The sequence below is a fragment of the Chiloscyllium punctatum genome, chromosome 1, assembly GCF_047496795.1.
Source record: "Chiloscyllium punctatum isolate Juve2018m chromosome 1, sChiPun1.3, whole genome shotgun sequence".
NCBI lineage: Eukaryota > Metazoa > Chordata > Chondrichthyes > Orectolobiformes > Hemiscylliidae > Chiloscyllium > Chiloscyllium punctatum.
The window spans coordinates 47,354,010-47,377,731 of record NC_092739.1 but is presented as its reverse complement, the minus strand read 5'-3'; the positions used below and the strand labels follow the sequence as shown (position 1 = coordinate 47,377,731).

The 23,722-nt window shown below is 41.4% G+C and overlaps 1 pseudogene; it reads left to right on the top strand.

The window, feature by feature from the left end:
• Nucleotides 1–16,832: 16,832 nt before the first annotated feature.
• LOC140482236 (large ribosomal subunit protein uL16m pseudogene) lies at nucleotides 16,833–17,656 on the top strand (annotated as a pseudogene).
• Nucleotides 17,657–23,722: the final 6,066 nt, after the last annotated feature.

Genomic DNA, 23,722 nt, shown 5'->3' with positions numbered 1-23,722 from the left:
ATGACCCACCTCATTAATATTTAGCTCTCTTTCTTATCAAACTCACCAAACAAGCTCGATGTTGAGAAAACTTGATATGGAAACCTCAGTGAGTACTTGGCAGATTCAGGTCGCCGAGGTCCGAATGACCTCCGTGCTGCCTATGACTGAACTGTAGCCAAAGGCATCACCCACTCATAGCAACCAATAGCACCCCTTGTTTGTTGTCGTTGGCATCCAGCATATGCCAACCCCTCATAACCATCATGGCACCACCCTGATACACTGATAGTGTATTCAGAAAGCACAGACTGATATTGCAATGCACATCAGCAATTGCACTGGAAGGCTACATGTTGAATTCACAGATTGGCATTCAGCTCAAGGATCACAACTGGCTGCAGCTTAGAGTTACCTGCTTGCTTTCTCAGTGCTCACTCAATCCGCGCATGTCCGCAACATTCTCGCCTTGCCTCACCTTGTTATACCAGTTGGTGCACTCTGCAACCAGGCAGCTTGCCTTGTGGTTCAACTGTCCTCACTCAATGAAGCCTACATCTTGCAGGCGCATGCAGATTGGTTGAATGGGAATCTGGGGAGGTCTGAAGCCTAAGCAATTACAAGGAAGGGGCTGTGGATGATTTGCGCCTCACCGACACATTCAGGCTGAAGCTGGAAGCCAGTGGCCAAAGAACACTTGCTGTCTGCTTCCATTGTGCTGGAAATTGAAAGTTCCCAATGGTGAAGACGATGGCTGCAAGCACGCTCAGAGTGGGTGGAGTAAGTGATGTGACCCGTGAAGGAGGGGGCTGCAGTATTCACAACTCATGGGGCTTTTAAAGGGAAAGAACATTGCACACAGACTCATATGCTATACAATACACAGAGCTGTGGGTTCCCCATTCACTGATCATTCCAATGAATGGTGTGTGTTGGATGTCCCTGCCACAGCATTGCTGACCAACTCATCGATAGCCCCACTGTTGGGCACAGAGTCATAGAGTCATAGAGATGTACAGCATGGAAACAGACCCTTTGGTCCAACCCGTCCATACCGACCAGATATCCCAAACCAATCTTGAGGAGCCCTATTCTCTCCCTAGTTACCCTTTAGTTCTTAATGTATTTGTAAAAACCCTTTGGATTCTCCTTAATTCTATTTGCCAAAGCTATCTCATCTCCCCTTTTTGCCCTCCTGATTTCCCTCTTAAATGTACTCCAACTTCATTTATACTCTTCTAAGGATTCACTCAATCTATCCTGTCTATACCTGACATATGCTTCCTTCTTTTTCTTAACCAAACCCTCAATTTCTTTAGTCATCCAGCATTCCCTATACCTACCAGCCTTTCCTTTCACCCTGACAGGAATATACTTTCTCTGGATTCTCATTATCTCACTTCTGAAGGCTTCCCATTTTCCAGCCATCCCTTTACCTGCGAACATCTGCCCCAATCAGCTTTTGAAAGTTCTTGCCTAATGCCATCAAAATTGGCCTTTCTCCAATTTAGAATTTCAACTTTTAGATCTGGTCTATCCTTTGGGCTGCAAAATAACAGGGATATTGTATACGTAGGGCTAAAGGTAGCATCACTACCAATACCATGCTTATGTATTATTCCTCTTGTTACCACATAATGCAACAGACTTGCAGCTCTGGCATTCATCCATCGACCATTGTCTGTGACCATGACGTGATGCCGGATGGTGTAACAATGCCCTTTGGTCTTCACAGAGAGAATAACAACCAAATGTAAGATTAAAGCACACACCTGTACAAATAAGGAGATAATCACCTAAAAACTGTTGCTACCAACCCCAGAGTTGAAAAATGTGGTGCTGGAAAAACACAGCAGGCCAGGCAGCATCCGAGGAGCAGGCGAATTGACGTTTCGGGCAAAAGCCCTTCTTCAGGAATCTGACCCCACCAAAGTGCCCTCAATGGGTTTTCCTCTCCCCCTCCTTCCCATTGCATGCTAGTGATTGCATGGTTTCGAGTTGGGGTAGAGGGAGCTTGGCAGTGGACCCTGTTGGCCAGGGGGATGCTTGTCTAGCCCAAAGACAAGTTGGCTTCTACAGTTTCTCCTTCCAACAACAACAGGATGGAGGAGGAGAGCCAGGCCACCGCCAGGAGGGTCCTGCCTGAAGACATCTGAGGGGGTTTTTAGTGGCTTCTCCTCTGCTGGGTACCTCCTGGCACTGCCCTGCCTCCTTGTGAGGAAAGGGTACTGGACAGAGCACTGGGTTCCTCATTCCCCTTGTCACCATACCTTCAGACATGAGGGCTAATGACTGGGGTGATGGATGCAAGCCTGTTCCCCTCTCCAGCAGCTCCTGTGCGAGCTGGGCCCATTTCCCTATAGTAGTCACCATCCTGAATACAGAGGCATGACTGACTGCATTGCTGTGCAGTGACTGGGCAAAGTGGGGCATTGCCTCTCACATGCTTCTCAGTTCCTCCAAGTCCTCCCTGTGTATGTCAATGGAATCTCTGATTGCTGATACCTCTGGGTCCTCTCCAGCCTGGGCCTGAACAGGACCCAATGCCAGGGCTGTTTCTTCCTGGGTCAGGTACGGAGCTGTTGCAGTGAGGTTCTCGTCAGATTGAGCGCCCATCCTCTTTCTGTTCACAGATCCTACTGAGTATCTGATCTGGTTGGGGATGTAGGAGGCAGCTTTGCGGATGCTTACTTTGGGATCCTATGAGTGTCTTTGTCCTCAAGGGTCAAGGGGAATGCTCTTGGGGAGGTGGATGTTACCTACTCAGGTTGTGGAGACTCTGGTTGTACATACAAGACTCAGTAGACAGAAGGTGTCACAGCTAAAGGTTCAAAGTCGTGTGGACTGAATGACACTGGTCTTTTGGGACATATCCACAAAGTGGCGAATTGTTCTAAGAATGATGTATGGTTTGGATTTGAAAATGATGACGCCATAGAGCAGAATAGGTAATTAATAAGGTGTATTTGGTAAAATACAGCAAGACAACTCACAAGGCCTCACAACAAAAACATGTCAAAAAACTCTTACAACTTGGATGTAGCTAACCAAATGTAAGATTCAGCACATTCTTCGAGTGCACAGGGATTTGGTGGCACATTCTTCTTAAATATTGGACATTTTCTTTCACAAATGAATCTTTATTCTATTAAAGCATTTACTCAGTCAGAACATCTCTTCCAATGATATGCCAACTTCTGAGCTTGAGAGTTTCAAAGGAATTGTGGTAACAGTGTAATATTGAGAATATGTTCTTGTGATCAATCAGGAAAGGCATATAGCCCCAGAAAAATACTGGTATTATTAATAAGGCTATGATTGACTCAAAAGTAAACTCTCTGGAATTGAACGTTACAGTGCTGAAGTGTCTTGACTGGTGGTTATGTTAGGACTGCAGGTAATGATGCTGTACGGTGTTGGTCCTGTTGGGGTTGGCAGGCATTATTGGAGAATGCCTTAGTAATGAGGCTTTCTGACATGTCTCATTATGGAAATTCTAACCTTGCTGCTTTTTGTTGTGGTTCTGTTCGCTGAGCTGGGAATTTGTATTGCAGACATTTCGTCCCCTGTCTAGGTGACATCCTCAGTGCTTGGGAGCCTCCTGTGAAGTGCTTCTGTGATGTTTCCTCCGGCATTTATAGTGATTTGTATCTGCCGCTTCCGGTTGTCAGTTCCAGCTGTCCGCTGCAGTGGCCAGTATATTGGGTCCAGGTCGATGTGCTTATTGATTGAATCTGTGGATGAGTGCCATGCCTCTAGGAACTCCCTGGCTGTTCTCTGTTTGGCTTGTCCTTTAATAGTAGTGTTGTCCCAGTCGAACTCATGTTGCTTGTCATCTGAGTGTGTGGCTACTAAGGATAGCTGGTCATGTCGTTTCGTGGCTAGGTCAAGCCAAACAGAGAACAGCCAGGGAATTCCTAGAGGCATGGCACTCATCCACAGATTCAATCAATAAGCACGTCGACCTGGACCCAATATACCAACCACTGCAGCGGACAGCTGGAACTGACAACCGGAAGCGGCAGAGACAAACCACTATAAATGCCAGAGGAAAGATCACAGAAGCACTTCACAGGAGGCTCCCAAGCACTGAGGATGTCACCTAGACAGGGGACGAAACGTCTGCAACACAAATTCCCAGCTCGGCGAACAGAACCACAACAATGAGCACCCGAGCTACAAATCTTCTCACAAACTTTGCTGCTTTTTGCTTATTCATTCATGGGATGTGTGCATCTTTGGCTGGGTCAGAGATGCTGCCTATCCCTAGTTGCCTCTGAGAAGGTGGTGGTATGCTGCCTTCTTGAACTGCTGCAGTCCAATTGATGCAGGTTGACACACAACGGTATAAGGGAGAGTCTTTCGGGATTTTGTCTCTTGTTATTCCAGTTTGAGGGGGCAATGGTGTTGTTGGTGTAATCTTGCTGATAATTCTAAGGTGTTTTTCTATTAGTCTCTGTGACAGTAGGTAGGACTTGTCAAATTTTGCAAAACAAAAGAACAAAGTGTCAATTGTTGGGTGAATCCAAGTCATTTTTTCACTGTGCTGCATTGGAAAGATGTGATGACACCCATCCTTACCTGATAGCTCTACCCCTTGATTTCTTAATTAGTTACACTCTTTTCTGGAAAAGATTAAACTAACTATTGGAAGCCTAAAATCTTTGCCTTCATACGTTACCACAAAGCTTATTCCATATCAATAGATTAATTCTCTTCCTTGCATATTGTCTGAGGCTGAACCATACTGTATGCAACTATACTCTGCTCTTTGACCTTGAGATGATATTTGAACTCCATGTATTGCCATCATTAAAAAGCCTACTTTCAGATCGTAATATCTCCTGCCTTGACTTAGCCCAACTATTGTTGAAAGTATATTCATGCTTTTACTATCTCGAGATTCAATTATTTCAGCACTCAACAGACCAGCCTCTCATTTCTTGCACCATTGATAAAACTGAGCTCAGCCAAAATTCTCCTATCTGTGTGCTAACACTAATCTTCAAGCTTAAAATTCTCAGGTGTATGTTCAAACCCCACATTGGCTGCTTCCCTCACCATCTCTGTTACTTCCTTCAACTCAACAATGCTTCAAAACACTCTAAGCCCCTCCAATTCTGACCTCTGATACGTTGTCGATTTCTTGTGACCCATCATTGGTGGACTTGCCTGCAACTGTGCGGGACTCTAGCAGAAGTGGAAAGGTTCCCTCAGTCTCCAAGCTATTAACTTTTGCTCTTTCTTTACAATGTTATCTAGTTTGGTAATGAAAAACAGGAAGCAGACTATTATCTAAATGACCATGTATTGAGTGGGGAGAATGTGTAGTTAGACCTGGATGTCCTTGGCTTACCAGACTGATTCATGTGATGTGAGACTGAGAAATAAGGAGAGGTTGAATTGGTGCGTAGTTCAGATAAATGGAAACCTATAAAATTCTAACAGACCTAGACAGGATCAATGCAGGAAGGATGCCCCAAGTGACCAGAACAAGAGGTCACAGTCTAAGAATACAAGATAAATCACTTAACACTGAAATGAGAAATTTTGTCTCTCAGAGAGTGCTGAACCTGTGGAATTTGCTAGAAAGCCCTCAAAACCAAAGCATTTATAGAATTTCAAGATGGATTTGGATATAACACTCAGGGCTAAAGGGATGGAAGGATGTTGGGAAAAGTGGGACAGGTTCATGAGTTGGATGGTCATTAAACTGGTGGTGCAGGCTCGAAGGGCTGAATGGCCTATTCCTGTCCCTGTTTTCTCCGTTTCGTTAACTCATTCATCAGTTTGCTTTTCTTTGTTCATTTTGGAGATTTCTTGATTAGTCAGTATTTAGTGCTCATTCCTGAGAGCCCTGGAGAAGGTGGTGCCCCCTTGAACCATTGCAGTCTTTTAGATGTAGGGACACAATGACAGTGTTAGGAATGGCATTCCAGGATTTTGTATCAACATCAGTGAAGCAAAGGTGATCCATTCCCAGGTCTGTGCAGGGTATGGCTTGGAGGGCACCTTGCAGATGATGGGGTACCCATGCATCAGCTGCCCTTATCCTTCGACACAGCAGACGATTTAGAAAATGCTGTCAGAGGAACCTTGTGAGTTACTGTCCATATTTCTCCTTGTATAACTAAGTGTCAAATTTTGTTTAACAAAAGCACCTTGGGACAATTTAACTACATTAAAAGGTGTTCAATAATTCTGCCAGTTGTGACATCAGGAATGATTTTTGCATTAAATCCTTCACTCAATTATTTTACTGTAAATCTAGTTTCTGTTTTTGTTAAAGTATTGAACAAAAGCTTTTCTTATGAAGAACATGATTGTTATTAAAATTCCAAAGTGCAATTTCAAACCTAGTGAAAATTTCCACTGATTTCCTTTCACTTTGAGATATCAGCCAAATTCTCAGTAAAGGAAATTGAATTCTCAAACATGCTACATAATGAAACGGATATGCAACAAATCACAGTACATGTACTGTATAGAAAATCTCTATATTGAGACCCAAGGGAACTTCTTGACAGGAGCTTCATATATTCTGCCTGGTAGGAGGCACCAGACATTGTAAATGTTGTGTGAAACAATCAAAAGATGTGGCCACCAATGAGGTGGCTAATATTTCACTGAACTAAGTAGATGTGCAAATTGTGCATGTCGTGAAGAGTTTCCCTTGACCTACTTCAGTCAAACTAGAGACTGGAGCTGAAGTCCTTGGAGAACAGCTGTGTCCAAACGTCATGCCACAGACCTTATTACTGCCACTTCATTTTGGACCTGCTGTTGCAATTTGGAAATGTAACCCCACAGACCAACAAATAAATCTTGCAATTATTTACAATGTTTCTATTGAGGTATAACAGTTCTCCACTGAAGAACAATGAGAGATCAGAAGAGTCTCAGGGAAGCTTTTATTCTGGATGATCACCAAGGAGATGTAGTGGGATATATTAATTTTGGCTTATTTTGTTTTGCTGCATTCAGGTAGGAATTCCTTTGAGAATATTGAATAAAGAATTAACAGATCAAAGGATAGGAATCCATGGGGTCATTGAGCTGTTCAGTTAGTGCAGAGATCAGTGTTGTGAAAAGTGCTTTGGGATGTGATATTGTGCACACATGGAGACAGTGATTGCTGTATTGGATGGGTAATGCACTCAGCTGAAGGTCTGTGAGAACATGCCCATTGTCCCTGCCATTGCAGCCATTGGTATAGACATGGAAGCTGGTCACTCTTTAGTTCTTCATTAGTTCAGTTTCCATCAGTAACAACTATACTGAGTCTGGTGTGAAGTCAAATCTGTGTCAAACTAAAGTAACTATAGTTGTATTACATTTTGGTAATGATTTAGGTGCAGTTTACATATCAAAACAGTTCAAAATTAAGAATATAATTAGTTCGTAGATATTCCCAGTGTTGGAATCATTTCGCTGGCACTACCAATAAACAGATTTTCACCATAAAAAACTTGAAACATTTTATGGTTGAGCCGGGACATATTGGAATGAATAAAAATATTTTTTCCTGGTCCCATGCCAATGTGTGTGCATGGACAACTAGCCAAATTAAATGTTGATAGTTGAAATTATAACATTTAATATTAGCTGAACTTGCTCAAGTGACTGGGTCACAATGCAAAATGGCAAATATGCAAAACGAAAGAGTATACAATAACAATCTATTGCAGAATAAATACCGAAGTCAACATTTTAACTTAGAATTAAAGAAACCCTACAGTGTGGAAGTAGTCCATTCAGCCCATTGAGTCCACACTGCTCCTCCAAAGAACATCCCATCTAGACCCAATCCATAACTCTATCCATATTACCCTGCATTTCCCATGGCTAATCCATCTAGTCTGCACTTCCTGGACACTATGGGCAATTTAGCATGGCCAATCCACCTAACCTGCATATTGTTTGGACTATCTGAAATTGGAGTATCCGAAAGAAACCCACACAGACATGAGGAGAATGTGCAAATACCACACAACAGTCATCTGGGGTGAAATTGAACGTGGACAACAGGACGTTTTCCAAGGTTCTTTTCCTCTGACCCTACCTTTGCTAATATTAAAAGTTGCAGTTTCAGATGTGTTTTCTTATGTGTTTTCCATTCCGATGAGAAGTCAACTACAGAAAAAAGAACATTTATTGCTGTTTGCAGTTCAGAAAAGATTTACAAGGATGTTCCAGGGTTGGAGGATTTGAGCTATGGGGAGAGGCTGAACAGGCTGGGGCTATTTTCCCTGGAGCGTCAGAGGTTGAGGGGTGACCTTATAGAGGTTTACAAAATTATGAGGGGCATGGATAGGATAAATAGGCAAAGTCTTTTCCCTGGGGTCGGGGAGTCCAGAACTAGAGGACATAGATTTTGGGTGAGAGGGGAAAACCTTAGGGACAACATTTTTATGTAGAGGGTGGTACGTGTATGGAATGGGCTGCCAGAGAAAGTGGTGGAGGCTGGTACAATTGCAACATTTAAGAGGCATTTGGATGGATATATGAATAGGAAGGGTTTGGAGGGATATGGGTCGGGTGCTGGCAGATGGGACTAGATTAGGTTGGGATATCTGGTCTGCATAGACAGGTTGGACTGAAGGGTCTGTTTCCATGTTGTACATCTGTATGACTCTCAAAATTGCATACTAATATTAATAAAAGTGGATATGGATTGAATAAATAAATCTACCAAAAAGTGTGAAATGAGTTAAAAAGCATACCATTCAACTGAGGTGGACAGCATAGCTTATAAAATCCATTCCATTTAGCAGACGTCATTCTATTGCCAGTGAGTTTAATATTGCAGATTTTCTTTCCTCAAAATTGAACACGTCTCTTTCTACGAAAATGTGCCCAAGCAAAATTATTTTCCTTACTTGAGAATTAAGTGGTTTTACTCTGGCTGAAAAACACTGCTATGTTGATGATATATACAGATTAGTGAATTTTAACTTGTATTATCTATTATACCTGTGATTTGAGTACTGTTCAAATATGGAATGTTAAATTCCCTTTGTTTATAAGGTCACATCCTCTTTTAAATCTATTCCCTCTGTTTTGTGCATATGTTTGATGTTGCATTTCTAAAATTTTCCACTGGGTTTGTGGGCAATAAAATTCCTCTTTCGTTCACTCCAAATAGCCCTCTTAACAGACTCCTTTGTTTTTTCATGAACTATATTCCAACAGAAATGTAATTTTTAAAACAAATTGTTGTGACCAATCGAGAGGGGCTTACAAAGAGGAGGGGAGTCAACGTTTTACCTGGTCAGGTGACAGTAGTTTTCATGTGGTGTTGTTTGATAGTAGTGTATTTAATTTCAATAGATTGAAATTTTAAATTCCATTCACTTTGGCCCAAATTTGAGACATTTTGATTCAAAATCATTAAGAAGATTTAGATTGAGAATGGTTTGCTGGGCGTTTGCAATTGTTAAACCAAGCGTTGCCTTGGCCTCTACCTGCTAAGGAAAGGTAAGTGACAGTAAGGTTTTAATTTCCTACAGTGGCTCGGGCCTTGGGTAGGGAGCCACATGTGGAATAAAAGTTCTAAAATGGACAGTGCTTTGGGAAGGCAGTTCCAGGCGGAGGTTCCATCCCTGACTGGCTTCCTGCAGATAGATCAGATCGTTGACTACATGCATGTGTCAAGCAAAACCACATCATATCGGTTTATCTGCGAACTGTCAGTACTAAAATTCCGTTTTTGTGCAGCTGGCCTGTAACCTCAAAAAGAGTTTATGGTGGAGGCCAAAGATTGAAACTTTGCTTGGTACCAGACAGGAAATCAATGGGCACTGTTTCAGATCTCCCATTCAAGACAGTTGCAACCACATCAATGTAAAGCAATTGCAGGATGATGATGAAGCTGTTTGGACATCAAACTTACTGGGAGCACAGGCTGCAGAGCATCAAGTGCTTTGGTCGGGTAAATGAAGAGTTCCTGCTGTTGTTCTTGACAATAAAGACATATCAGAGGTTCTTCTGAAACATTTAAAGCCACACTTTGGCTCTGGGAGAATTTACTCAGCCACAGGATATAGATGATTCAAGAGAGTAAGTGTCAGTATGTTCTCTCCTATGACCAAAGGCAAATATCTCGATAGTAACCACAGAAGATATTTCCCCTTCTTGAAGGTGCTTATAATAGTTTCTTTCCTGAAGTCAGCAGGAGGTGGTGGGAGTTGTTATTCCTCCTAAATCATGGGATGAGTGCATGGAATCTTTATGTCAGTCTGCCAGATTTGAGAAAACTTGAGCTTGAATACCATTAAGGCCGTAGGCTTTATTATTTTTCATCCATTTAATTACTTTCTGTAGCTCAGTTTGAAGCAGAATCACTATTAAAAAGTAGCAACAAATTCAGCCAAAGCAAGCTGCCACAAATAGCGATGCATAATGAACTGATAATGGGAATGTTGGATCTGGAATGAACCATTCAACACAACAAGCCTTTCCCACCATTCAATATGCTCATGGCTGATTGAACACTCTTACTCACCCCATCCACATAGCCCTGCTATTCTTCCTTTAATGGACCAACATTACATGAGCCAAATGGTTCCTTTTTACATACACATAGAAAATGTTCAGTCAATTTTTAATGTTTTTTGCTAGATTTTATTCATATTTCATTCTCTTTTCCTTACATGTTTCTTGGTTCCCTCTTTGTTGTATTCTAGAAATATCTAAATGCTCAAAGTTACTGCTACTTCTGGCAAATTTGTAGGTCTTCTCTTTTACTCTTACACAATCCTGAACTTCCTTTCATAGCAATGGTTGACTGAGTTTTTTTTCGAGTTTTTACACCTTGAAAGAATGTATAATAGCCGGTAATTATGCAATTGTTCCACAGGGAATATCCAGCGCTTAAGTACACTCACACCTTTTAACGTTTTCCAAATCCACCGCAGCTAGCTTGAGCCTCATGCCTTCATAATTTTTTTAAATTTAAATTTAACACCCTTCCTTCAGAATGAACCAGCTCACTTTCAAACAAATTACAAAATTCTATCATATTATGATTACTCATCCCTAAAAATTATTTTATAATAAGATCGTTAATGAACCATTTTTCATTACATAATACTCTACTTAAAATATCATGTCCTATAGAGTCAAAGAGATGTACAGCATGGGAACAGATCCTTTGGTCCAACCTGTCTATGCTGACCAGATATCCCAACCCAATCTAGTCCCACCTGCCAGCACCCGGCCCATATCCCTCCAAACCCTTCCTATTCATATACCCATCCAAATGCCTCTTAAATGTTGCAATTATACCAGCCTCCACCACTTCCTCTGGCAGCTCATTCCATACACGTACCAACCTCTGTGTGAAAAGTTGTCCCTGGGGTCTCTTTTATATCTTTCCCTTCTCGCCCTAAACCTATGCCTTCTAGTTCTGGATTCCCCGACTCCAGGGAAAAGACTTTGTCTATTTATCCTATCCATGCCCCTCATAATTTTGTAAACCTCTATAAGATCACCCCTCAGCCTCTGACACTCCAGGGAAAACAGCCCCAATCTATTCAGCCTCCCCCTATAGCTCAAATCCTCCAACCCTGGCAACATCCTTGTACATCTTTTTTGAACCCTTTCAAGTTTCAAATCATCTTTCCTATAGGAACAAGACCATACCTGCATGCAATATTCCAACAGTGGCCTAACCAATGTCCTGTACAGCCACAACATGACCTCCCAACTCCTGTACTCAATACTCTGACTAATAAAGGAAAGCATACCAAACACCTTCTTCACTATCCTATCTACCTGCAACTCCACTTTCAAGGAGCTATGAACCTGCACTCCAAGGTCTCTTTGTTCAGCAACACTCCCTACAACCTTACCATTTAGTGTATAAGTCCTGCTAAGATTTGTTTTCCCAAAATGCAGCAACTCGTATTTATCTGAATTAAACTCCATCTGCCACCTCTCAGCCCATTGGCCCATCTGATCAAGATCCTGTTGTAATCTGAGGTAACCTTCTTCGCTGTCCACTACAACTCCAATTTTGGTGTCATCTACAAACTTACTAACTATACCTCTTATGCTCACATCCAAATCATTTATATAAATGACAAAAAGTAGAGGACCCAGCACCGATCCTTGTGGCACTCCACTGGTCATAGGCCTCCAGACTGAAAAACAACCCTCCATCACCAATACCCTCTGTCTTCTACCTTTGAGCCAGTTCTGTATCCAAATGGCTAGTTCTCCCTGTATTCTGTGAGATCTAACCTTGCTAATCAGTCTCCCGTGGGGATCCCTGTCAAATGCCGTACTGAAGTCCATATAGATCACATCTAACACTCTGCCCTCATCAATCCTCTTTGTTACTTCTTCAAAAAACTCAATCAAGTTTGTGAGACATGATTTCCCACGCACAAAGCCATGTTGACTATCTCTAATCAGTCCTTGCCTTTCCAAATACATGTACATCCTGTCCCTCAAGATTCCCCCCAACAACTCGCCCACCACTGACATCAGGCTCACTGGTCTATAGTTCCCTGGCTTGTCATTACCAAACGTCTTAAACAGTGACACCACGTTAGCCAACCTTCAGTCTTCTGGCACCTCACCTGTGACTATCGATGATACAAATATCTCAGCAAGAGGCCCAGCAATCACTTCTCTAGCTTCCCACAGAGTTCTAGGGTACACCTGATCAGGTCCTGGGGACTTATCCACCTTTAACCGTTTCAGGACATCCAGCACTTCCTCCTCTGAAATATGGACATTTTTCAAGGTGTCACCATCTATTTCCCTACAGTCTATATCTTCCATATCCTTTTCCACAGTAAATACTGATGCAAAATACTCGTTTAGTATCTCCCCCATTTTCTGTGGCTCCACACAAAGGCTGCCTTGCTGATCTTTGACGGGCCCTATTCTCTTCCTAGGTACCATTTTGTCCTTAATGTATTTGGAAAAACCCTTTGGATTCTCCTTTATTCTATTTGCCAAAATTATCTCATCTCCCCCTTTTGCCCTCCTGATTTCCCTCTTAAGTATACTCCTACTGCCTTTATACTCTTCTAAGGATTCACTCGATCTATCCTGTCTATACCTGACATATGCTTCCTTTTTTTTTAACCAAGCCCTTAATTTCTTTAGTCATCCAGTAATCCCTATACCTACCAGCCTTTCCTTTCACCCTGACAGGAATATACTTTCTCTGGATTCTTGTTATCTCATTTCTGAAGGCTTCCCATTTTCCAGTTGTCCCTTTACCTGCAAACATCTGCCCCCAATCAGCTTCTGAAAGTTCTTGCCTAATGGTGTCTAAATTGTCCTTTCTCCAATTTAGAACTTCAACTTTTAGATTTTATCTATCTTTTTCCATCACTATTTTAAATATCATAGAATTATGGTAGCGGGCCCCAAAGTACTCCCCCACTGACACCTCAGTCACCTGCCCTGCCTTATTTCCCAAGAATATAATTGGCTCCTCAACACACTGCTCTAGAAAGCCATTCTTAAGAAACTTCAGAAACTGGTTGTCCACAGCTTTAGCGCTCAATTGGTTTACCCCGTCAAATGCAATGTGATGTTGATTGAGAAATACACATAGACCATAAGAGAAGGAATGACTCCTTCAATGATGTTATTTGAACAATGTCATTTGATCTGTTTGACGATAGAGTGGACCTCAATTTAATATCCCTTTGGAAAGGTTGCTCTTTGACAGTGCAACACTCCCTCAGTACAGCATTAGAGTGCCAGTCTTGTTATATTTTGTGCCCAAGCCCTAGAGTAGAATGTGAATCCTACTTTTGAACCAGAAGAAACAGTACTACAAACTAAGCCATGCCTGACACCTAAGTAAGTAAACAAAAGATGATTAGAGGGAATATTTTCAATTTATTTAATACATTTTTATTGTCCATCCTTCTTACACATAAAAAGATGTATCATGTTATACCATATGAGTTATCAGGACTTTCATGGTATTACCTCTCAAGGTCTTACGGAATATTGCTCTCACTTATATTTATTATGTAAGAAACACCGAGTCAATCAGGTGAGCTGTAAATGGGCTTTCCATTCAGTGTTTTCACGATTACTGTCTCCCAAGGATAATCCTCCTTCTCCTACTCTCACCAAGAGATAAACTACCTTCTTCCACATCTCTACCCCTCCCCTCGCCAACTCTGGACCCAATCTTATATAACATGCTGTGCTCTACATGAAAATATAAATAGTACAGTTTTCACTTTTGGTCTATGCAATTGCAATATCCAGATAAATTGTGACAATAGTTCAGAACATTTACAGTATTTCTGAACAATTGGGAGGATCAAGCCATGGAAAGCATTCAAAATGAAATTCAACTTCAGAACATCAACATACCACAAACAGTTTTAACAAACATCAGAAACATCGAGTAAAAATGTTAAGTCTTTAACTCTAAGAAGTTTGATGAAGGAAATAAAGACAAATATTTGGACATTTGAGAAGTATGGTAAAATTGTGGTGTAAACAGTTATTGTTCTCTTCAGAGTTAAGAAGGTTAAGTGAAGATTACCATGTCAATGGGAGGGACATTTTTGACAAACATTCTCAGGGACAAAATCTATGAGCATTTGGAAGCAAGTGGATTGATTAGAGATAATCAGCATGGTCTTATGCAGGGAGAAATTATGTTTCATAACTTGATCAAGTTTTTTGAAGAGGTGATGAAAATGATTGATGCAGGAAAAGCGGTTGATGCCGTCCACATGAACTTCAGTAGAGCTTTTGACAACGTCCCTCATGGCAGACTGGTTCAAAAGGTGAAGTCACATGGTATTGGGGTGATACATAACTGGCTTAATCAGAAGAGACAGAGGGTAGTGGTGGAAGGATGCTTTTCAGAATGGAGAGCTGTGACTGGTGGTGTTCCACAGGGATCAGTGATGGGATCACTGCTGTTCGTGGTCTACATAATTGATTTGCAGGAAAGTATAGATGGTCTAATTAGTAAGCTTGTGGATGATACAAAGATTGGTGGTGTTGTGGATAGTGAGGAGGATTGTCAGAGGATAAACCAGGATATAGTTGGAGGCATGGACAGGAAAATGGCAGATGGAGTTTAATCCAGACAAATGTGAGGTGATGCATTTTGGAAGGTCAATTACAGGCGAAAACTATACAATGAGTGGTAAAGCCCTTAGGAGTATTGATATACTGGGTGTGCAGGTCCACAGATTACTGATACGGTAGTGAAAAAGGCTTATTGCATGCTTGCCGTCATTGAGTATAGGGATAGATAAGTTTAGCTGCAGCTTTATAGAACTTTAGTTAGACCACACTTGGAACATCATGTACAGTTCTGGTTACCACACTACCAGAAGGATGTGGATGCTTTGGAGAGACTTCGGAAAAGGTTTACCAGGATGTTGTCTGGTCTTGGGGATTTTAGCTATGAAGGAAGGTTGGACAGACTGGGTTTGTTTTCACTGGAATACTGGAGGCCGCAGGGTGACCTGATAGAAGTTTGTAAGATAGCGAATGGCATGGATAGAGTGGAAAGTATGAGGCCTTTTCCCAGGGTCGAGGGGTTAATTACTAGGGGACTCAGGTTTAAGGTGCAAGGGGCAAGGTTTAAAAGAGGCAAGTTTTTCACACAAAGGTTGGTGAGGGCCTGGGATATGCTGTCAGCGGACGTGGTGGAAGCAGACACAAAGGCAACATTCAAGAAGCACCTGAACGAATACATGAATAAGAAAGGAATAAAGGGATATAGATCCTGTAAGTGAAGACAGTTTTAGTATGGAGGGGCAAAATGTGTCAGCGCAGGTCTGAAAGGTTGAAGGGCCTCTTCCTGCGCTGTTTTGTTCTGTGTTGTTTGTCTTATAAAATGGGGATGTTAAAACTTTTTGAAAACTTGATGCATGAAAAACATTTTATTGGCAGAAAAGTTATAATCAAGGGAAATAGAATTGATGATATTTTGCAAAATAAAACTGATATAGATGAGTTTTTCCAACAAAGTCTGTTGATATGATCTAGAATGTGTTGTCCAAAATTGCAATCAAAACAAATTCAATTGCGACTATCAAAGGGATTTGGATAAGTATTGAATGAGGTAGACAAAAAGAATGGTAATGGGGAAAGAATAGATGAATAGGACCAATTAGAATGCTCATTCTAGGTATGATGGGCTTGATAAACTCTTTCTGTTCTACATGATCATACAATATGAGTGTTCCTGTGAAAGTCATTTTGCAGTTAATCTGATGGGGAGCTGCTCGAATCATCAATAACAGTTTCTGAGGTTTCAGACTGTCTGAGATTAAGCTCGTAAAAATTTATTGCTACTGTGACATAGTTAAACAGATTTATTTCTGCATTTTAATTAAATATCAGAACCAATATAATTTAAAATTAGTCTGATGATAAGCAGTAGAAACAGATGCCTGCAGAATTGGCCTCAAGGTGGAAAGGCACAAGGAAGGTATTGCTCTAAAAATCAGACTGAATTTCATTTCATTAAATTCTGGCAATATCAATTAACTTAACATTACTTCGGATGAAATAAACCCAGAGGTAAAAATTACAGTAAATACCTCTTTGATGGATTTCTTCTGATGCTTTATGTTTCACTAATCAGGTTGATTGTCCTCATTTTTAATGTTTTATCCAGATGTGTTCACTTCAATGTTATCTTCTTCATTCTTATAGGGCTGGGAGGATAAGCTTGAAGATGGGTGACTGGCAGTGTAAAGACCATCACTGAAAATGTAATGATTGTAACAAGGTCAGCTAGGTAGACCTCCTCGAATGTAAGTTCCCTGAATGGCACTGTTAATCTGGTCCAATCAGGGAGCCCCGGCTGACAGATATAAAGGGTGGTGGGGGAGTGGGGTGCCGGTGTGGGTGTGACACCACGGCAATGGCCATTCTCCTTCGGCGCCTGGGCCTTGCCCGACTGGGAATTAATAATAACTCCGGCTGCATAGGCCTATATCAGATTGATGCCAAGGTTCTTCCTGCTGGACTAAAGACGTATGAGATTCCTCCGCGTTATGATGATGTGATCATTCCGGAGAAGCCGAAGCTAAAATTCCTCAATAAAGTCCCTAACTATAAGAAGTCGAGGCATTGGATGAAAAGAGTGGGAGATATTCGTGGACCAGCAACTAGGGCTAATACACTCACATGAGGAGAGTGTGGCATTGTAGCTCTCGGAGGTGGCTATCTTCACTGGGGTCACTTTGAAATGATGCGTCTCACCATTAACCGACAAATGGATCCCAACACCATGTTTGCTCACTGGCGTGTGAATGCTCCATATAAACCCATCACACGTAAAGGGTTAAGTCAGATAATGGGCGGCGGGAAAGGAGCCATTGACCACTATGTCACTTCAGTTAAGTATGGCCGGATTATTGTAGAGTTTGGAGGTCGGTGTGCCTTTGAGGAAGTGGAACCATTTTTATCAGAAGTTGCAAAGAAATTGCCTTTTTCTGCAAAGGCAGTCAGCAAGAAAACCTTGGAGGAAATGCTGAAGGAAGATGAGCAAAAGGCCAGAAACAACCAGAATCCCTGGACATTTGAAAGAATTGCAACAATGAACATGATGGGGATCCGCAAAGTGCTCAGCCCATTTGATTTAAAATATCATGGTAAATTCTTTGGGAAATCACGTGTCCCTAATCGTGTGTGAAGATTAAAAAATGTGACAGGGAAAAAAAAATTAAAGGGTGGGTGTCAGAATTACTGATACTCTGGTACTTGACTTGAAATCAAGGATTGTTCATGTATAAATAAAGGATGACTTGGTGAAGGGATACCAGCTTCTGTGGAGTTATTTCAGAAAGGATATCTGGAATGTGATGGAGAGTTTTGATTTCCTTAAGGAAGGATATCCTTGCCTCAGAGAGTCTATAGCGAGGCTCACTCGACTAAGTTCTGGGTTAAGGGCTTGACCTTTAAGGATAGAGGACGAGGCCTGTATTCCTTAGAACTTAGAAGAATAAGGAGCTTGGTAGGGGAGAGGCGAGGAGCATGGTGTATCTGACTGGGAATTCAAGAATTAAGGAACAGAATAAGGGATCAATAATGCAGGTTGGAGCTAGGAAAAACATCTTTTAAAATTAAAGTGGTGTGGATCCTCAAAATTCTCCACTCAATAGGGTTGTTGATGCTCACTCTTTAAGCACATTTGTTGTAAAGTGAAAGGTTGGGTAAGGTATGCTGACTAACTTTGATCATCTCACAGTGAGCCTTTTTTATTCAGGCACATTACAAGATGAGATAGACAACAGGAGATCAGAGTCGAGAGTGTATTGCTGGAAAAGCACAGCAGATCAGACAGCATCTGAGGAGCTGGAGAATCGATGTTTCGGGAATAAACCCAGATTCCTGATGAAGGGTCAAAATATCGATTCTCCTGTTCCTCAGATGCTGCCTGACCTGCTGTGCTTTTCCAGCACCACCCTCCCGACTCAGATCTGCAGCATCTGCAGTCCTCACTTTCTCCAAAAGGAGACAAGAGTAAGGGAAAGGTCCCATGCTACTTTATTGAGCACTTTATCATTGTATCTGAACAGTATTTATTAGACTGCACTGTCATATTAGTTAAACTCTATCAAACTCTTATCAATCTCTTCACAGGATTTTTCAGTAAACAGCCTTAAATCTCTCTGTAAACAATTTCATCTACACTAACTATTTACTTCTGATATGTGCTTCTGGGGATTTGCTACACCCTATCCATAGCTCCCTACCACTGTATATAAACTGTTTGTCTGAAAGGACTGGTAATACCCCATCAATTAGGCTAGAACATGCTGTTCCTCAGTCTTTGAGGATTGGCTGAATGTTTCAGCATCTACATTTGTTGATTTGGACTTCCCCTGTTGCCACGGGCTGGTTCTGGTCTTTGGGTTGTCTCACCGAGGTGGTCTGTCTGGAGACACTGTTGAAGAAGGTACAAAAAGCAAAGAAAGCTGGTCCTCTAAGTTGCCTCTTTTATCTCCCTGTTTGCAGCCATCTTGAAAATTCTGTGGCTTCTGCAAAAGCACTGACTAGGAGCAGGAAGATCCAATGAGTCAACTACTTTACATATTTAGAGTTCACAGGACGTGGGTTTGAACCTTCAACTGTCAAGTGTTGTCTTGGTCATGTTATGCCTCTGGCCTCCTACTGAGCTGGGTGCCATCAAGTCTGTGTAACATTCTTCTAACAGCACAGGTTCACTGGAGGTGGAAACAACGGCTTGTTCTGAAACAGTGTCACCGTTAGTACCTTGCCAGGCAGTTCTAGGCCTGGAACATTGCGTGTAACATTGATTTATCTAAGGTCTGGTTGTATGAATACTGCCTGTTACATCTCAGCAGTTTAAAAATTGTAGGGTCTGGCTAGTTGTTAACTTGACATCCGCATTTTATCCACGCTCATGAAAATATGTCAATATTTCTGTAACAATCTGTTGCTTGACTACATATTCAAGACAGTTCAACAGATATTTGGATATAAAGAGGATATGTGGTTCATGTAGGAAGGTTGAATTGACATGGAAGTGCAGTCTGGTCTGTAAGGAATATCCAGTCAGGTTTGTAAGGTTCACTCCTCTTACTGCTCTGTTTCTTATGTGGTGTACGTGCAACACTCCATCAGCATTACTCTGATGTTTCAGCCAATGCGGTATACTCAACTCCTGGATTTGAGTTAGAATTTAGAATCTCTTGACTTTAATGGCAAAAGTCATTAAGTAAAAGATAAAAACTAAAGTAACCATAATCTTACCAAAGCTAAGTAAAAGCAGCATAGGATTCAACTGACTCTGACGATATGAATGACTACTGAAAGCAGAGATAAAGCTAGACAGTAATCATTCTGAAATACCAATGGATAAATTGCAGATATTCCATAAAATGATGGAACCCCAATAATAAACAAAATAATAGTAAAACAAGATATATATTTGGATAATTTTACCCTTTGGTCCAGCTCGTCCATGCCAACCAGATATCCTAACCTAATCTAGTCCCATTTGCCAGCTTTAGGCCCATATCCCTATAAACCCTTCCTATTCATATACCCATCCAGATGCCTTTTAAATGCTGTAATTGTACCAGCATTCACCACTTCCTCTGGCAGCTCATTCCATACACGCACCACCATCTGGGTGACAAAATTGTCCCTTAGGTCCCTTTTAAATCTTTCCCCTCTCACCCTAAATATATGCCCTCTGGTTCTGGACTCCCCCATCCCAGGGAAAAGACCTTGTCTGTTTCTCGCTATCCCTACCCCTCAGAATTTTATAAACCTCTACAAGGTCACCCCTCAGCCTCTGATGCTCCAGGGAAAACAGCCCCAGTTTATTCAGTGTCTCCCTCTAGCTCAAATCCTCTAACCCTGGCAACAACCTTGTAAATCTTTTCTGAACCCCCCCCCCAGTGCTGTACATCTTTATGACTCTATGATCTATATAAATTAAAATATGTAATGAATTGTACTTTTTTCTCTTCAATTATGTGACCATTAGAAATGAAATAAAGAAAGAAACAGAATGTGTCATGACATTGAATGCAGTCATGAAGCAACATATGTTCAGATACAAATGTTCATCTGCTAGATTTGTCCTCTGAATTCCAATAATAGTCAATTTACTTAAAATTAATTATTCTTAAAGAAACATCATTCCCACAGTTGTGTTGTGATTTGTAAAATGTAAACACCAGTTATGTCAAAAATGTTTAACCATGTTACATATTTGTTCCTAAATCTTCCTATGCAAAAATTGTTCACTGCCACTTTAAGTTAAATATTGATTTTGTTTTTGGTATGCTAATGTATGCTATGTATGTAAATTAGTCTTTAGGTCATTTGTAACAGTCATATGCTATTATTTTGATCACTTACAAATTATGGAAGTTTCCAGAGTAATGAATAGATTTATTGTATTATTTCATCTGGGGGACTAGTTTTTTAAAATATATTCATTCACAGGCTGAGGTCATTGCTGGCTAGGTAGCATTTATTGCCCATCCCTAATTGCCCAGAGGGCAGCTAAGAGTCAACCACATTACTGTGGGACTGGAGTCACATGTAGGCCATACCAGGTAAGGATGGCAATTTTCTTCCCTAAAGGACATTAGATAAAGTATCATTAATGATATCACTTAGAGAGTCTAAAGAGAATTACCTACAATGGCTTCTCTTTTCACTCAGTGCAGTTGCTGCTGCTATTTCAAGGATCTATTCTTAGACCCTGCTTGTTTCTCATTTATTTTCAGCTCTTTGGCAACATAAGCTGAAAATCTGTTGTCAGGTTTCACATGAATGTTGACTGCTATCTACCATCTCTTAACCTGTTTACTGTCTCGGTTTGTCACAATGCTCATCCAACATGTTAACCATGATGTGTTGAATTTTGCTCTAATTTAATTTTGAGAAAGGCCCACACCCCAAATCAATTCAGAAGGATAGTCCTGACTGATGGGTAACCAGACCTTTGACTGATTTGTGTACAGGTGTACTAACTTACAACTAATTCTTTGTATGGTTGCATTGGTCCTACAAAACTGAAACATAGCCCACACTCCAAACTGTAATGATATGGAACCCCTGACCATAACTGACCCAAGCATTCAACTGACCATGAGCAATCCTGGATTCAGATTTGACGATGCCCTTGATTAAGCTGGGTGGACCCCTGACTGATGACAGTCTCCCTTGAATTGACTGAGAACTACTCCCCTTAGACTTGGAGATATAGCCGTGTTGGTTGAATCATATGTTTGTTGCAATATATTGCTGACACATGTTGTAGTTCTGACATTGACTAAGTATCCCTGCTCTTTAAGTTCTCTGGCTATACAGCTACTTAGAGGGTCTGCACACACTCTTTGGTACATGGTACACAGCAACATGCCTGCCCTTTAACTGAGCATTGCTGGCAAATGTGGCATGCTGCCTGGTTTTGAATTTATGCTAAGAGAAAAGGCTAGACAGAAGATGGTGAATTAGCAATACTCCAAGACACAAGGCAGATGTGCAGTGAACATCCAAGTCAGCATCAAGTGAGTGATCATTAGAGAATAAGGAAAGTGCTCTGAGATTCACCCTGTTTCAATCTCTAAGATGGGTGCCCATCCATACAAGCAAATCAGCCTCTCAGAAATGTTATGATGCCAGGGGATGTCATCTTCCAAAGTGCAATGTTCAACTGAGAAACTATATTCTAATTGAGTGGGGTATCTGCCATGAAGATTTGGTGAGGCTGGTATGTGGCCATTGCCAACCTCTTTAGACAGGGAGTGGCCCGCTGCTGGCCATGGAGCATGCCCTCAGATGTTTGGGAATCTTCTGTGAACAGGGAGGCCTGGAGAAACAAGCAGCAAGCAATTTTTTGGACTTTCATTTTGGGAATTGTTGGCATCGAGCTTTTTTCCACTGTGTAGGAAATAGCATAATACACATAGAAGACGTGGACATGAATAGGGAAGGGTTTTGAGGGAGACAGGCCAAATGCTGGCAAATAGGCCTAGAATAATTTAGGATATCTGGTTGGCATGGACGAGTTGGACTGAAGGGTCTGTTTCCATACTGTACATTCCAATGACTCTAAGAGGTGAGAACTGGCAATAATGCGAAGTCAATCCTTATATCCTTCGACAGTATCTTCCAAACCCACAACCACTTCCATCTAGAAGGATAAGGGTTGCAAACACATGAGAACACCACCACCAAGTTCCCCTCCAAGCCACTCCCCATCCTTACTTAAATATAACTTGACATATTTTCCCAACTGACTCCCTCTTTCCCATACTGTTCATGTTGGGAAAATTCATTGCATTGTCACCAGAGTTTTCAATTCCTGATTTGTTAATTCAATTTAAATCCTACCAGCTGCCATTTGAGCCCATGTCCCCGAAGCTTAATCTGGACCATTATTTTACCAGGCCAGGGACAATAACCCTCCACCTTCACTCCCCAAAATATTAACCTTGCTCTCCTATTCCCATGATCCCTTCCATCTTTGTGACATCACTGTGTTCCTCCAATTCTGGCCATTTGTGCATCCCCAATGGAATCACTTTCCCATTGGCAATGCACATTCAGCCAAACGTTTCCACTTCCCTCTTTCTATCTCTTCCTTTAAGATGCTTTTAAAGTCCTACATCTTGATCAAGCTCTTAACCATAATCACTAATGTTTACTTACATGCCTGCTGTCAATCTTTGTTTACTATTGCGACTGTGAAGCTCACGGGGGTGGCTCAGTGGTTAGCACAGCTGTCTTACAGTGTCAGGCATCCGTGTTCAATTCCACCCTTGGGAAACTGTCTGTGTGAAATTTGCACAGTGCCTGCATGGGTTTCCTCTGGTTTCCTCCCACAGTCCAAAGATGTGCAGGCAAGGTGAATTGGCCATGGGAAATGCAGGGTTATGTGAGAGTGGGGTGTTCTTCAATGGGTTGGTGTGAACTGAATGGTCTTCTTCTACACCATAGAAATTCTCTGAACCATTTTGCTACATTGAAGGTGCTATATAAATACAAACTAATGAACGAAGTTAGGATCCATGTTTTTACGTAGAGCAGAATAGGCATATAATTCTTTGCCACAGAGTGCAGAAGGCTGACAGAGAACTGGGCAGTGAGATAAATTTTGCATTCCTCCAACACAGAGGCAGCATTGACCTGATGGACTGAATGTATGCTGTAAACATTTATGTGCGGTTCCATCTTTTGCAGGATCTGTAAATTAGCAAGAGAATCATTAACATTTTATGTCATTGCTACAGGG